The sequence below is a fragment of the Stenella coeruleoalba genome (assembly GCF_951394435.1).
Source record: "Stenella coeruleoalba genome assembly, chromosome: 18".
Classification (NCBI taxonomy): domain Eukaryota; kingdom Metazoa; phylum Chordata; class Mammalia; order Artiodactyla; family Delphinidae; genus Stenella; species Stenella coeruleoalba.
The window spans coordinates 6174406-6192229 of NC_137164.1; the positions used below are offsets into that span (position 1 = coordinate 6174406).

The 17824-nt window shown below is 41.0% G+C and overlaps 1 protein-coding gene across 4 annotated transcripts in view; it reads left to right on the forward strand.

Moving 5' to 3' along the window:
- Nucleotides 1-17824, forward strand: part of MTUS2 (microtubule associated scaffold protein 2) — a 491802-nt gene that overhangs the window by 182363 nt on the left and 291615 nt on the right. The gene's annotated exons all lie outside the window — the stretch shown is intronic.

Genomic DNA, 17824 nt, shown 5'->3' on the forward strand with positions numbered 1-17824 from the left:
CTGGACACCCACTGTGTCCCGGGCTTTTTGTTTCAAGATGCCTTTTGCTTTCTCCTGGTGCCTGCCTCTGGGACTTGCAGTCCTACAGCTTCTGTTTGCCTCCTCAGCTTAGATGTTGTTCTTCTGGAACTTCCCTTCGTTCTTTCTCCTGGGATGGATCCACGTGTTTCCTGGTTCATTTTGCTGGAGTACATCCTCGGTAATTTTCTCAGAGAGGGTTCAGGGAAAGCAAACTCACAGAGTTTTTGCCTTTCTGAGACAGCCTTTAGTCTGCATTCACCAGATCAAATATCATTTTCTAGGTTGAAAATGATTTTCTTTCAAAACATGCAGACTTCCACTGGTGCTCTAAAGAAACCTGGTGCCAGTCTGAGAAATATATATATATATATATATTATTTTTTTTTTTTTTTGGTAGGAGACCTGCTTTTGTTTCTCTCTGGAAGCTTTAGAATCATCTGTACCCTTGGTGTTTTAATTCTCTGTTTCCTGGAATTTCTATTATTTGATTTTTGGATCTCCCAAAGTGATTACTTGTGTCTCGTTTTTCTCACATGTTTTCTGTTACTTCATTCTTTACATTTTTCATTGTAGACCATCTGACTGGACTTTATTTTCTAACACTTCTCTTGAATTGTTGTTTGGGTATTTTTAATTTCCAAGGATGCCGTCTTGGTTTCTGATTGCGTCTTTTCATAGCAGATTGCACTTTCTTTTTTTTTTTTTTTTTTTTTTTTTTGCGATACGCAGGCCTCTCACTGTTGTGGCCTCTCCCGTTGCGGAGCACAGGCTCCGGATGCGCAGGCTCAGCAGCCATGGCTCATGGGCCCAGCCGCTCCGCGGCATGTGGGATCTTCCCGGACCGGGGCACGAACCCGTGTCCCCTGCATCGGCAGGCGGACTCTCAACCACTGCGCCACCAGGGAAGCCCTGCACTTTCTTTTATTGTTGCCATATCTTCCCAAATTTCTCTAGGGATAATTAGATTTTTTTAAAGATAGCTTTTTTTTTTGACATCTTTATTGCAGTATAATTGCTTTTCAATAGTGTGTAGTTTCTGCTGTATAACAAAGTGAATCAGCTATACGTATACATATATCCCCATAGCCTCTCCCTCCCATCCTAAAGATAGCTTTTGTTTCCTGAATTCTCTCTATATGCTCAGGGGCAGATTTTCTCTTTGTTTTTCTCAATTTTTTTGTTGTTTGTGTTATGCCGGCAGCTTTTCTCGAAGTCTTTGTGATCATTCATGCTTACTATTGAGTTGGATGGGCATCAAGTCCATTTGTTCGGACTCTTTAGGAGTCTGTTTCCCCTAACCCTGGGGCTTGGCACGGGGTGGCCAGGTAGGGGTAAATTCCTGGCTGCTGGACACTGCAGGACCTGATGAGGGAGACAGTGGGGTGGAGGCTATAGTGTCTCCCTCATCATTTCAGCCTCTCGCTCCTCCTTCCTGGGATCAGAGGCTCTGCGGCCCTGGCTGTCCGGCTGGAGGTCAGCACTTGCTTTTCCAGGGCAGCACGGCTCTCCCGTCTGCTGCAGGCTGCGCTTTCCTCTGCCTGCCAGTCGGGGGCCTCCGTCTCTGTTCCAGAAACTTCCGAAATATCTGGCTCGGTAAGTACCTGTCTCTTGTTTTAGGTTTAAATAGGTAAAGTGCTTAATAGAAGGAAGTCGGTAAATATTAGCTGTTATTATGAATTGTACCTCTTAGAATTGAATTACTCTCACTTTAAGGCACCTTTGGTAAGAAAGGGACAAAATGCCTGCGTTCTGTCCACCACCACGAGCTGGCGGTCTCCTTTTCTACTTAACTCTAGTCACCAGCACCTCTTGGGGCTCTGCTCAGTAGTGTAAAATGATTGTTCCGTCAGTATTGCAAAAGCAGTGTGAGAACTGTGCTTTACATGCGCTCCATGGAAAAGACATGCTAGGTCATCAGAATCTTCTGAGTCTTTTCCTTAGCAAAGAGAGCAAGTGCTTTGCTTTTCCTCTGTTTTGCAGTGCTAAAACCAATGATCAGAAAACAGATGATTCAAGTGCATTTGCTCATAAAGATATTGTTCCTTCCGATGAGCCCTGAGCCTCTGATGATTTCCCCGAGAACTACAAATACGTATAGGATCCAGGAACTTTCTCCATCCTCACGTATACCCACAGCAGTTTAGAAGCATTGGTGGGTTTAGAGTCAGTTAAAAGTAATTGACTAACGCTTCTAATTCTGTAAGATGCGCTAATACAAGGTCACCTGGATTTGACGTCTCTTTTTAAACAGCTTCTATTTATAAGCAGATCTGTCCAGCAGAAGTATGACATGGGCAGTATTTACATTACTTGTCCCTGCTGCGAATGTCCTTCTGTTTGTAGCACTCTCTCATGCCTGCTCCCCCACCGACCCTTTCCAGTTCCCTTCTCTTAACACAAAGGCTTTGACTAATTTATACACCGACCAATTATGTATAGAGAGGCCAACTCTCCCAAGGCGGGGTTTTTACTCTAATACAGTGGAAAATATGTCACTGGATATTTGTGAATCTCTGGATTAAATCCAGTCGCTTTAGGTGAGATAACAAGATCTAAACAGAAATGCAAATGCAGATGCTCAGATCCCGGTTATACTCCGATAACGCAAAAATGCTTAGTCTCAATTTTTTAGATAATTATAAGGAAGTAAAACTCAAGATTTGGGCCTCCATTAAAGACACACTGCATACATAGGTTTATTTGGTTTTGCAGATGATTTATTGCTCATTTAGCACAGAGTTCTGTTTTTACCTTTAGACCCATCTCTTTGCAACTCCAGAAACATTAACAAAACCAAACCAAAACAAAAAACTTTCACTAGTTCCCTTTCCAGCCTGGATATTAAATAATGCCAGTGAGCCAGCAATCTCAGTTAAGTTTTTCCCCTGATCATCATTCCCGGATTGTGGACAGACACACCTGTAATGAAGGGAGCAAAAGCACGGGGTCTAAGCCCCCTGCATCCCTCTGCAGCCTCACCCGTTGAGGTGCCGCGCATCCACCCTGGGCCTTGCTGGGGTTTGCTTTGCTGCTCACAGGGAGTGGCCCACAGGCGGTGCAGCCGCTCTGCAGGAGAGCCTTCCGCGGGGCTCTTCTGACCACAGCGTGCTTCTGTTGTTTCTGCAGTGAGAAGGATCTTCCTAGAGTCCCTACACATTGCTGTGTCTTCAGGTGTGCATGACCCCAGTGGGGCATGGCTTAACCACAGTGGTTCCCTTGGAGGTTTCTCAGGGATGTCGGCCTTTTCTTATTCCTACAACAAAGAAGATTTCTCTTTACTCACCCTCCCACCTTCCTACCACTCCCCCAGCTAATCAGTCAGCCAGACCTGCTGATTTTGTAACTTGAATACATCTACTCCATCCCTGCTCCCAGAATGTCCGGACTTCTCTCCTGATCTGCTGCCCCCCAGCTGACTTCCATACCTCTAGTCCTGACATATCCCAACTCATCCTCTGCTCAGCAGATCAGTCCCTGTCCTCCTTCCTTTAACAGTCTTTTTTTTTTTTTTTAACATCTTTACTGGAGTATAATTGCTTTACAATGGTGTGTTAGTTTCTGCATTATAACAAAGTGAATCAGTTATACATACACATATGTTCCCATATCTCTTCCCTCTTGTGTCTCCCTCCCTCTCACCCTCCCTATCCCACCCCTCTAGGTGGTCACAGAGCACGGAGCTGATCTCCCTGTGCTATGCGGCTGCTTCCCACTAGCTATCTACTTTACATTTGGTAGTGTGTATATGTCCATGTCACTCTTTACTTTGTCACAGCTGACCCTTCCCCCTCCCCATATCCTCAAGTCCATGCTCTAGTAGGTCTGTGTCTTTATTCCCGTCTTACCCTTAGGTTCTTCATGACCTTTTTTTTTTTTCTTCACAGATTCCATATATATGTGTTAGCATATGGTATTTGTTTTTCTCTTTCTGACTTACTTCACTCTGTATGACAGACTCTAGGTCCATCCACCTCACTACAAATAACTCAATTTCGTTTCTTTTTATGGCTGAGTAATATTCCATTGTATATATGTGCCACATCTTCTTTATCCATTCATCTGTCAATGCACACTTAGGTGGCTTCCATATCCTGGCTATTGTAAGTAGTGCTGCAGTGAACACTGTGGTACATGACTCTTTTTGAATTATGGTTTTCTTAGGGTATATGCCCAATAGTGGGATTGCTGGGTCATATGGTAGTTCTATTTTTAGAATTTTAAGGAACCTCCATACTGTTCTCCTTAATGGCTGTATCAATTTACATTCCCACCAACAGTGCAAGAGGGTTCCCTTTTCTCCACACCCTCTCCAGCATTTATCGTTTCTAGATTTTTTGATAATAGCCATTCTGACTGGCATGAGGTAATACCTCATTGTAGTTTTGATTTGCATTTCTCTAATCATTAGTGATGTTGAGCATCTTTTCATGTGCCTCTTGGCCATCTGTATGTCTTCCTTGGTAAAATGTCTATTTACGTCTTCCACCCATTTTTTAATTGGATTGTTTGGGTTTTTTTGCTATTGAGCTCCATGAGCTGTTTGTATATTTTGGAGATTAATTCTTTGACTGTTGTTTCATTTGCAAATATTTTCTCCCATTCTTAGGGTTGTCTTTTTCTCTTGTTTATGGTTTCCTTTGCTGTGCAAAAGCTTTTAAGTTTCATTAAGTCCCACTTGTTTATTTTTGTTTTTGTTTTCATTACTGTAGAAAGTGGGTCAAAAAAGATGATTTTGCTGTGATTTATGTCAAAGAGTGTTCTACCTATGTTTTCCTCTAAGAGTTCTATAGTGTCTGGTCTTACATTTAGGTCTTTAATCCATTTGGAGTTTATTTTTGTGTATGGTGTTAGGGAGTGTTCTAATTTCATTCTTTTACATGTAGCTGTCCAGTTTTCCCAGCACCACTTAATGAAGAGGCTGTCTTTTCTCCATTGTATGTTCTTGCCTCCTTTGTCATAAATTAGGTGACTGTATGTGTGTGGGTTTATCTCTGGGCATTCTATCCTGTACCATTGATCTATATTTCTGTTTTTGTGCCAGTGCCATACTGTCTTGATTACTGTAGTTTTATGGTATAGTTTTAAGTCAGGGAGCCTGATTCCTCCAACTCCGTTTTTCTTTCTCAAGATTGCTTTGGGTATTTGGGGTATTTTGTGTTTCCATACAAATTGTAAAATTTTTTGCTCTAATTCTGTAAAGAATGCCACTGGTAGTTTGATAGGGCTTGCATTGAATCTGTAGATTGCTTTGGGTAGTATAGTCATTTTCACAATATTGATTCTTCCAATCCAGGAACATGGTATATTTCTCCATCTGTTTGCGTCATCTTTGATTTCTTTCATCCATGTTTTATAGTTTTCTGAGTACAAGTCTTTTGCCTCCTTAGGCAGGTTTATCCCTAGGTATTTTATTCTTTTTGTTGCATTGGTAAATAGGATTGTTTCCTTAATTTCTCTTTCTGATTATTCGTTGTTGATGTATAGCAGTGCCAGAGATCTGTGCATTAATTTTCTATTCTGCAACCTTACCAAATTCATTGTTTAGTTCCAGTAGTTTTCTGGAGGCATCTTTAGGATTTTCTTTGTATAGTATCATGTCATCGACAAACAGTGACAGTTTTACTTCTTCTTTTCCAATTTGTATTCCTTTTATTTCTTTTTCTTCTCTGATTGCTGTGGGTAGGACTACCAAATCTATGTAGAATAAGAGTGGTGAGAGTGGACATCCTTGTCTTGTTCCTGATCTTAGTGGAAATGCTTTCAGTTTTTCACCATTGAGTATGATGCTTGCTGTGGGTTTGTCATATATGGCCTTTATTATGTTGAGGTAGGTTCCATCTATGCCCACTTTCTGGAGAGTTTTTATCATAGATGGGTGTTGAATTTTGTGAAAATCTTTTTCTGCATCTACTGAGATGATCATATGGTTTTTATTCCTTAATTTGTTAATGTGGTGTATCACATTGATTGATTTGCATATATTGAAGAATCCTTGCATACCTGGGATAAATCCCACTTGATCATGGTGTTTAATATGATCCTTTTAATATGTTGTTGGATTCTGTTTTTCTAGTATTTTGTTCAGGAGTTTTGCATCTATGTTCATCAGTGATATTGGTTTATAATTTTCTTTTTTTGTGATATCTTTTTCTGGTTTTGGTATCAGGGTGATGGTGGCTTCGTAGAATGAATTTGGGAGTGTTTCTCCCTCTGCAATTTTTTGCAAGTGTTTGAGAAGGATGGGTGTCAGCTCTTCTCAAAATGTTTGATGGACTTCGCCTGTGAAGCCATCTGGTCCTGGACTTTTGTTTGTTGGAAGATTTTTAATTAATGGTTTCAGTTTCATTACTTGTGATAGGTCTGTTTATATTTTCTAATTCTTTTGGTTCAGTCTTGGAAAAGTGTACCCTTGCAAGAATTTGTCCATTCTTCGTGGTTGTCCATTTTATTGGCATATAGTTGTTTGTAGTAGTCTCTCATAATCCTTTGTACTTCTGTGGTGTCAGTTGTGATTTCTTCTTGTTCATTTCTAATTTTATTGATTTGTGCCCTCTCCCTTTTTTTCTTGATGAGTCTGGCTAAGGGTTTAGCAATTTTGTTTATCTTCTCAAAGAACCAGCTTTTAGTTATTGTTTTCTTCATTTCTGTTAAATTTATTTCTGCTCTGATCTTTATGATTTCCTTCCTTCTACTGACGTTTGGTTTTCTTCGTTCTTCTTTCTGTAGTTGTTTTAAGTATAGGGTTAGATTGTTTATTTGAGACTTTTCTTGTTTCTTGAGGTGAGATTGAATTACTATAAACTTTCCTCTTAGAACTGCTTTTGCTGCATCCCATAGGTTTTAGATTGTGTTTTCGTTGTCATTTGTTTCTATGTATTTTGTCATTTCTTGTTTGATTTCTTCAGTGATCTCTTGGCTGTTTAGTAGTGCGCTGTTTAGCCTCCATGTATTTGTGTTTTTTTACAGTTTTTTCCTGTAATTGATTTCCAATCTCATAGCGTTGTGGTCAGAAAATATGCTTGATACGATTTCAGTTTTCTTAAATTTACCGAGGCTTGATTTGTGATCCAAGATATGGGCTATCCTGGAGAATGTTCCATGAGCACTTGAGAAGAAAGTGTATTCTGTTGTTTTTGGATGGAATGTCCTATAAACATCAATTAAGTCCATCTTGTTTAATGTGTCATTTAAAGCTTGTGTTTCCTTATTTATTTTCATTTTTGACGATCTGTCCATTGGTGAAAGTGGGGTGTTAAAAGTCCCCTACTATTATTGTGTTATTGTCGATTTCCCCTTTTGTGGCTGTTAGCATTTGCCTTATGTATTGAGGTGCTCCTCTGTTAGGTAAACAATATTTACATTTGTTATATATGCATCTTGGATTGATCCCTTGATCATTATGTAGTGTCCTTCTTTGTCTCTTATAATAGTCTTTATTTTAAAGTCTATTTTGTCTGATATGAGAATTGCTACTCCAGCTTTCTTTTGATTTCCATTTGCACGGAATATCTTTTTCCATCCCCTCACTTTCAGTCTGTATGTGTCCCTAGGTCTGAAGTGGGTCTCTTGACTGCATACGTACGGGTCTTGTTTTTGTATGCATTCAGCCAGTCTGTTTCTTTTGGTTGGAGCATTTAATCCACTTACATTTAAGGTAATTATCGATATGTATGTTCCTATTACCATTTTCTTAATTGTTTTGGGTTTGTTATTGTAGGTCTTTTCCTTCTCTTGTGTTTCTTGCCTAGAGAAGTTCCTTTACCGTTTGTTGTAAAGCTGGTTTGGTGGTGCTGAATTATGTTAACTTTTGCTTGTCTGTAATGGTTTTAATTTCTCTGTTGAATCTGAATGAGATCCTTGCTGGCTAGAGTAATCTTGGTTGTAGGTTTTTCCCTTTCATCAGTTTAAATATGTCCTGTCACTCCCTTCTGGCTTGCAGAGTTTCTGCTGAAAGATCAGCTGTTAACCTTATGGGGATTCCCTTGTATGTTATTTGTTGCTTTTCCATTGGTGCTTTCAGTATTTTTTCTTTGTATTTAATTTTTGATAGTTTGAGTACTATGTGTCTTGGCATGCTTCTTTTTGGTTTTATCCTGAATGGTACTCTCTGTGCTTCCTGGACTGGATTGACTATTTCCTTTCGCACCTTAGGGAAGTTTTCGACTATAATCTCTTCAAATATTTTCTCAGACCCTCTCGTTTTCTCTTCTTCTTCTGGGACCCCTATAATTCGCATGCTGGTGTGTTTAATGTTGTTCCAGAGGTCTCTGAGTCTGTCCTCAGTTCTTTTCATTCTTTGTTCTTTATTCTGCTCCCCAGCAGTTATTTCCACTATTTTATCTTCCAGCTCACTTATCCGTTCTTCTGCCTCCGTTATTCTGATATTGACTCCTTTTAGAGTATTTTTAATTTTAGTAATTGTGCTGTTCATCACTGTTTGCTCTTTAGTTCCTCTAGATCCTTGTTAAATGTTTCTTGTGTTTTCCCCATTCTGTTTCCAAGAATTTGGATCATCTTTACTATCATTACTCTGAATCCTTTTTCAGATAGGTTGCCTATTTCATCTTCATTTATTTGGTCTTGTAGGTTTTTACCTTGCTCCTTCATCTGTAACAAAGTGTTTTTTTGTTTCTTTCTTTTTTTTTTTAATGGGTGGTGCTGTATTCCTGTCTTACCGGTTGTTTGGTCTGAGACGTCCAGCAGTGGAGTTTGCAGGTAGTTGGATAGAGCTGGGTCTTGTTGCTGAGATGAGGACCTCCAGGAGGCCTCTGTCTGATTGATATTCCCTGGGGTCTGAGGTTCTCTGTTAGTCCAGTGGTTTGAACTCAGAGCTCCCACCACAGGAGCTCAGGTCCAACCTCTGGCCTGGGAACCAAGATCCCACAAGCTTTGTGGCGCATTAAAAAAAAAAGGAAGGAAGAGAGCTTCCCTGGTGGCGCAGTGGCTGAGAGTCTGCCTGCCGAGGCAGGGGACATGGGTTCGTGCCCCGGTGTGGGAAGATCCCACATGCCACAGAGTGGCTGGGCCCGTGAGCCATGGCTGCTGAGCCTGCACGTCCAGAGCCTGTGCTCTGCAACGGGAGAGGCCACAACAGTGAGAGGCCCGTGTACCGCAAAAAAAAAAAAAAAAAAAAGAAGGAAGAAAGAAAAAAAGTAGCAGTATGATATGAAAGAATAAAAATCAAAATAAAATTAGAAAGATCAGGAAAAATAAAACTATTTGAAACAACTGCAACAAGGTAAAATAAAACCACAACAGAAAAAAGAAAAAAGAAAAAGAGAGGGTGGGGAACAAGCCAAAAGGAGAGATCACTGGTCGCTGGGGTTTCCTCCCATCGCCTTAGGTGTCCGTGGTCCCCCCCCGGTGCCTGGTAGGTGCCCTCATTGTGAGGAGACGTGAATTCTGTGTCCTCCTAGTACACCATCTTGACTCCCCATTTACGTTCTTAAAGTTTTTATCTTACTGCCTCAGATGTCAAGAATGTTGGACAATGATGGATGGACCTTTATCAATACACTATTGAACCATAAGGCACTGTAATCTGATTGTAGTTGATTGAGGTATTCTAGCATTACAAAGTCATTTTTAAAGGAGAATCAATACAAAAGGAAAAACGGTGAGAATAAATACAGCTTCTCATGTTTCCTCTAAATGTGAAGATTTGCATTCTTCAGAGGATTCGTCTGTCAAAAGAAAAACGGTATTACTTTGAAAGAGCAACACATCTTTTTAGCACTTAATAGCAGCAAAATCCCTTTTGTTGTTCACACAGGAATTTGTATCTTTTTTTGGGCAAAATCTTGACAGAATACAGAGCCTTGATAAAAATAAAAGAAGTGAGCCCACGTAAGCTCCTTTGCATGGGATTTGAATATTTGATCCTAGAGGTTTTTTGTTAAAATATTCATTAATTTTCAAAGTTATTTAATTTCCCCATTATGGTCATATTCATTTGGAAGGGTCTTTGATCTGCTGAACATTTCTTCCATCTGCCGGTTAGAAGGGGTTTTTGTGGAGGACTCACGACGACAGACCGAGTCCTCTGTCTGTCACAGGCCCTTTGGAAGTTGAAGATACTGATAGAGATTGGGAACGTCATCATTGCTCCAGCTCAGTGTAAGCCTGTTACTGAACTGAAGACAAGATTTATTCTTTTTAAAAAAAGTTTTGTTTTAATATAACAGCTGTATTGACACAATTCATATAGTAGATAGAATTCACCCTTTTAAAGGATACAGTTCAGTGGTTTTTAGTCTATTCACACAATTGTGCGACCGTCACCACTATCAGTTTGAGAACATTTTCATAGAAACCCTATGCCTGTTATCAGGCCCTCCCCGTTTCCTCAAACTCCAGCCCCTGGCAAGCACTAACCTACTTTCTGTCTCTATAGATTTGCCTATTCTGGACGTTTCATATAATTGAATCATACCATGTGCAGCCTTTTGTGTCTGGCTTCTTTCACTTGCCTTAATGTTTTCAGGGTTCATCCATGTTATAACGTGTATCGGTAGTTCCTTTCTTTTTGTAGCTGAAAAGTATTGCCGTGTATTGACCTTCCACATCATGTTTATCCATTCATCAGTTGATGCACATTTGTGTCGTTTCTACCTTGTGTCTCTTATGAATAATGCCAGTCTCTTTCTCTCTCTCTTTCCCCCTCCGCCCACCCCCAGTCTTTTTTTCCTTTATTGTTTTTACTGGGGGCGGGGTGTCTCTCTAATCTGCTTGTATTGATGACGTTCTTCCAGAGAGCTTCAGCTCAGCATCGTCTGGGGTGGGGCCTCCCCGTGGCAGTGGTTGCTTTATAAGATTTCAGGACCCTGGGCTTCAGTAGGGTTTGAATTAACTCCTTTGCTGTCCCCAGAGATGCCGTGGGTGTTTTTCTGTATAACCCTGAGATCAGGATTTCTGAGAGAGGTACAGGCGGCAGCAGAGACATTTCAGGGTCCTGCTGAGACATCTGCTCTTGGGAATGTAGACCTCAGCGCTCACATGATGGCTTTTTTTTTTTTGGTCTTGTTTTCCCCCTAGTGACTGCTTTTTCATGAGTGACCACCCAGTGGGCCTGCATATAGGACAGGGTAGTCTTTCCCCTGAACCAAGGATCAGTCACAACTCCATTCCAAGATGTACACATAGGTCCAGGCGAAGCTACGTGACCCAAGGCCCACTCCAATCCCATAATCCTGCTCCTAAAAGCCAATTGATGACTGACACTTCCACCTTAGGTCGGGGAAGTCTGTGTAACGGAGGTTCTGTAGGACTCGTTAATGCAGCACAGAGCCCCACGGCTCAAAGCACCAGCTAACCAGCCAGCAGCAGCATGAAGCGCGTGCTCGCTATTAGTCAGCAGAGCTAGTTAGTAAGCAAGGCGAGAAGAAAGACTCCCTGTGGTGGTGGTCACTGTCTCAGTATCCTGATCACAGCACCTATTGTCGTGGCCACCCTGGAGAGGCAGTGATACCGACCAGGGTCCTTGGCCTTCCACAATCAGTAGAAATTGACTAGAGCCCAGGCAAGAAATTCAGACAAGGCTTTATTGGGGCCCCTGCTGCAGCAGAGGGGAGCGAGAACAAACCACAGGTTCCCTTGCTCGCTCCCTGAAGAGGGGCTGGCTGGTTCCTTATATGGGGTGAGAGCAGGGGTGTGTCAGGCTGGAGGGGTGACTTAGGGGTTTTGCCCGTCCCTTTGGTGGTGTCGAGTGCAGGAGGGCATGCGCAGTCCCGTGCTTTTGCTCCCGACACCCTGTTTTTGCTCCCAGCTCTTCAGAAGTGGCAGTTGGGTTTTTTGGGTCTTTCTGTATCTTCTTGTCTATGATTTGCCCCAAGTGCACAGGCACACAGTTATTTTTAGTCCCTTATCGTTTCTTTGTATTGTTACCTGAGGAATGTGTGTCCAGGTGCAAGCCCTGCAGCAAAGGGCCCCAGGTCCCAGCCTGTCTCAGTAGGAGGGACCCCCACCCCCAATTTGTTTTGGATGTCAAGACTGATGATGCCACACACAAAGCAAGAGGGTATGAGGAAGTTCATTACTCACATAATTGAGGTCTCTGGGGAGAGATCGGCAGGCCTCTCAAACATGCCTGGCATGGCTTGAGAGAGCCAGGAAAGGACACTGGCTCAGCTCTTTTTTACTGTTGTTAGAGGTTAGAGGTGGGATGGGGCAGGGTTCAGTGGAAGTGGTAGGGGCCTGTGTAGTTTGAGTCTCCTCCCAGCGGCAAAGGAGGGAGCACTGGGCTTAAGTTCTTTCCAGCTTTCTCAGACGTGGGACAGAGGGGCATGGGGAGCACAGAAGGGGGTGCAGCGTTTGAAAGTTGACAGCTGTGATCAATCAAACATTGAAAAAAGAGAGTCTGACCCTTTATTACAGTTCCTGAGTATTTTATTCTTTTTGTTACTATAGTAAGTGAAATTTTCTTAACTTCATTTTTGGATTATGCATTGCAAGTGTATAGAAATACAATTGATTTTCATGTATTGAATCATGTATTAGTTCTAATAGTTTTTAAGTAGATTTTATAGGATTTTTTTTTAATATACAAGTTCGTGTCGTCTATAGCTAGAGAAAGTTTTCCTTTTGTTTCCCATCTGTGTGCCTTTTATTTTATTTTCTTGCCCAATTGCCTTGGCTAGAAACTTCCATAAAATGTTGAATAGAAGTGGTGAGAGCAGACATCCTTGTCTTGTTCCTGATTTGGGGGGGAAGCATTCAGTCTGTTTTCCTTGAGTATGATGTTAGCTGTGGGTTTTTCCTAGATACCCTTATTAGGTTGAGATTATTTTCATTTTTTCCTAGTTTGTTAGGTGTTTTATCATGAAGTGCTGTTGGAATTTGTCAAGTGATTTTTCTGCATCTATTGAGATAATTGTGTGGGGTTTTTTTTTATTCTATTAATGTAAGTACATTGACTGATTTCCATGTTAAACCAGTCTTTCATTTTGGGGATAAATCTCACTTGGTCATGGCATATAATCCTTTTTATAGGTGGCTGGTTTCAGTTTGCTGTATATATATATATATATATATATATATTTTTTTTTTTTTTTTTGCCGTATGCGGGCCTCTCACTGTTGTGGCCTCTCCCGTTGCGGAGCACAGGCTCCGGACGCGCAGGCTCAGCGGCCATGACTCACAGGCCCAGCCGCTCTGCGGCATGTGGGATCTTCCTGGACCGGGGCACGAACCCGTGTCCCCTGCATCGGCAGGCGGACTCCCAACCACTGCGCCACCAGGGAAGCCCTGCTGTATATTTTGATGAGGATTTTGCATCTACAGTAGATATCAGTCTGTAGTTTTCTTTTCTCTTGATACTTTTGTCTGGTTTTGGTATCAAGGTAATATTGTCCTCACAGAATGAGTTTGGAAGTGTTCTCTTCACCCCTCCCCCCATTTTTGGATAACTTGTGAAGAATTGGTATAAATTTTTCTTTAAATGTCTGACATGATTCACTAGGGAAGACATTTGGGCCTGGACTTTTCTTTCTGGGAAGTTTTTGAATTATGAATTCCATCTTTTTGTTATAGGTGTATTTTCTATTTCTTCTTGAGTAAGTTTTCATAGTTTGTGTCTTTCTGGAACTTTTCAGTCTCACTAGATTATCTAATTTGTTGAGATATAGTTGTTCATTAATATTCCCTTATAATTATTTTTGTTTCTGAAGAATGAGCTGTGATGTCCCCTCTTCCATTCCTAATTTAAAGATTTGTCTTCCCTTTCTCTTGTTTAGTCTAGCTAGAGGTTTGTCAACTTTGTTGATCTTTGTAAGAACCAACTTTTGACTTCATTGATTCTCTCTATTGTTTTTCCATTCAGTTTCATTTATTTCCATTGTCTTATTTATTATATCCTGCTTTCTGGTTGGTTTAGGTTTAGTTTGCTCTTTTCTTTCTTCAGTGTCTTTAGGTGGAAGGTTGCTTTATTGATTTGACATCTTTCTCCTTTTTTAATGTAGGCATTTATAGATATAACTTTCCTTCTAAGTACTGCTTTAGTTGCTTCCCATAAGCAACGAAAATTTAAAAAAAAGGAATAAAAACCCCAGGAGATTAATATTGGAACAGTACTATTAACTAGACTACAGAACTTAGTCTGATTTCACTCATTTTTACAGGCACTCCTCTGTGTGTGTGTGTGTGTGTGTGTGTGTTTGTACATGTATATTTAGTTCTATGAAATTTTATCGTGTGTTTAGAGTTGTGTTAACACCACTTAAATCCATTAACATTTCACTTCTGGAGAGAATTAGAGCTTGTACTTAGAAACTAATTCAGTCCTGTGTAACCCAAGCATGGAAATAAATCATAGATAACCCTTGTAAGGCTAAAGTCAACTTGACTAGGCTGAACAGGCTTGATATCAGGCATCTACAGAGAAGGGGGTCTACAGAGCTGAGTCAACCATAGTCCTTTGAGAAGGGATAGGGAGTATCAGGGAATCACAGGTGACATGTTTAAGGAGACAGGGGCAGGATTCAAAAATGGGCAGAAATCCAGGGAGCAGGAATTTGCCGAATGTAGTTGATGGTAGTGCAACCCACAAGGATCTTAATATGTTGTCAAATGGAGGTGAATTTCTTATGGCTTTTCTTTCCAGTTGCTGTGCATAATGAATGTGAATGGGTAGGACTAGCTCAGAGGAGCAGAGTTGTGATGGACAATTTTGATTTCAAATATACAGTACAGTCAATAGCAATGTGTTCCAAAACCAGGTACAAGAAAAATGGTGTCATTACTTTGTTACAGAGGCTCATCTCCTATATATTCAGACCTTGATGCTACTTGATTATGTCACCAGCACCTGTCTCTGCCAAGGTATTGCTGGGCCCTAATTCTGCTGTTAAAGGTCAGGGAGGGTAAGTTGGACAATGGTAGATTGGCAATGACCATAAACTGTCTCAGCAATGAAAGTACTGAATCGGTGTGTATTGCAGGGCTGAACGTTCGTTGGAACGTTAGATGAAAAAACAGAAACAAGCAAAAAACAGAAAAGAAACAGGAAAGGAATGCACTTGTATCATTTCAATCTTTTTAAATTTAATGATGCTTATTTTATAGCCTAATATTTAGTTTATCCTGGAGAAGGTTCTGTGTACACTTGAGAAGCATGTATATTCTGCTGCTGTTGGGTGGAGTGTTTTATACATGTCTGTAGGTCTCGTTGGTTTATAGTGTTTGTCTTCTGTTGCCTTGTTGATCTTCTGCTTAGTTGTTCCATCATTGAAAGTGGGGTATTAAAGTCTCCAAATATTATTTTGAATTGTTTATTTCTCCTGTCAATTCTGTAAGCTTTTGCTTTGTGTATTTTGGGACCCTGTTTTAGATGTATATATATTTACAGCTGCTGTATCTGCCTGATTTACTGACTTTGAATCATGATATCCCTCTTTATCTCTTTCTTGTTGTGAAATGTGTTTTTTCTGCCATCAGTATAGCCACTCCAGCTTTCTGCTGGTTGTTCTTTGCATGATATGTCTTTTCCCATCCTTCTGCTTTTAAACTAATTGTATGTTTGAATCTAAAATGTCTGTCCAGCAGACAGCATATGTTTCAGTCTTGTTTTTCATCCAGTCTGTCAGTCTCTGCCTTATGACTGGATTGGTTGGTACATTCACGTTTAATGTTACTGTTGATATAGTTGGATTTACATGCGCTATTTTGCTATTTGTTTTCTGTCTGCCTCATGTCTTTTTTGTTTCTCTACTCATTACTGCTTTCTCTTGCACTGAGTAAGTATTTTCCAAGGTAGCATTTTAATTCCTTTAGTGATTTTTTTCACTATATTTTTTTGAGTTATCTTCTTACTGATTGCTCTAGGGCTTACCATATCATCTTAAATTATCAGAATCTACGTAATATTTATACTAATGTCAGTGGGATACAGAAATGTTACTCCTATTTAGTTCTATTCCATCTTTCTCCTTTTTACATCCATGTCTGTTACAAACCCAGTAATACATATTTTTAGTTATTACTTCATATAACTTTGTGTCTTTTAGAGAAGCAGAGAACAGTAATTCTAAGGCATTGACATGACATTTACTTTCCGATACAAAGGGGCCAATATTACTCGTTAAACAGTGATTATTTCTTCTTTGTCCTAGTTGAACATTTTTTCCAAGCGTTAGAACAGACCTGAGTTGGGAATATTCGCAGCACCAGCTCCTGTCCCCTCTTCCCTTTGCACTCACCTGATTCCTCCCCTTCCTAGTCCTGACCTAGACGTCAGGAAACCACAGTTGTACAGATTCTGCCGTCACCTGGACATACGAGTGACCATGGCCTCACTCTCGGGGGAGCTGCTGCTAGAGGAAAGGGCACTGCAGGCCCAGCCTGGCATCTGTTGGTTCTTGATGTATTTCCACACATAGATGCTTTCTAATATGTAGACTCTTCACTGATTTTTTAGACCTTGAATTTTTTTTACAGATAGCCCATTTTAATTTTAATCTGCAACCTGGTGGAGCTTTCAGTAGATAATGAAGAGTTGCCTGACTGTAGTGTAAGAACAAGCACTCACAGTAGATGTGGCTGCAGTGAAAGTTGTTAAATGGCTCGACTAGGACAATTATACAGAATAGCAGGACGCTTGGCCCTTTTTCCTTTTAAATGTCATATTAAAGAGCATTTGTGGGCTTCCCTGGTGGCGCAGTGGTTAAGAATCCACCTGCCAATGCAGGGGACATGGGTTCGAGCCCTGGTCCACGAAGATCCCACATGCCGCAGAGCAACTAAGCCCGTGTGTCACAACTACTGAGCCCGCGCTCTACAGCCCGTGAGCCACAACTACTGAGCCCGTGCACCACAGCTAGTGAAACCCACGTGCCTAGAGCCCGTGCTCCGCAACAAGAGAAGCCACCGCAATGAGAAGCCCGCACACTGCAACGAAAAGTAGCCCCAGCTCGCCGCAACTAGAGAAGGCCCGCGTGCAGCAACGAAGACCCAACGCAGCCAAAAACAAATAAATAAAATAAATGATTTTATAAAAAACGAGCATTTGCGTGTTGATAATGTTCTGGTTCTGTCTGATATTGAGAGAATTCTCATAGGGTTGGGACGATCGTCACAGTAGCTATGCATGGAGCCCAGCTCAGACACGGGAGTGCTGAGATCATGCACTTATAATAATGTTTTATTATTTCAAATTAGCTGGCTTTGCACGTATCTGGGAACTAATTTTGAAGTTTAGACTAACATAAAAACAGATAATGGAAAAAGGAGAGAATGAAACCTAGCCTCAGTTTAAGCACCTATCAAGTTCTGTGTTACAAGCAGTAGTACTTACACTAACACTTCCAGGCCAGTTTTATCAACCCTGTTCCTTCCACGGGAGGAAACTGTGGTTCTTAGTGTTAGGTCAAGTGCGTGAGATTACACAGTAGTAATTGGTAGAGACTAGATTTCAGCCAGCTACACAGTTTGTGCTCTTTCACCTCGTTCCTGCCACCACTAAATGATTCTTTGTATGTGTCTCCGTGACTTATTACATACAGTTTATAATTGCTGATGTTTGGCCACAAGGGTTCTTCACTCATCATATGTCAGAAGCGAGGTGTATCTCAGCTTCACAATTCTAGGGTGACCTGCAACAGTATGTGTCCTCATTCCATTCAGCCCCCTAAGCACTTTATACCTTTCTTTATGGCCATATTGTAGGGTGAGTTGTCTGTTCTGGTCTCGTCTGCCTGCTGTCTCTCCTCCTCTTAGCACCTGGCCCGCAGTGAGGGCCCTTTCTCATAAAGACGCCTTTGTGAATGTGTTGAATCAGACGGTGCAAGAGTAATTGTGGTCTGTTTATGCTGGA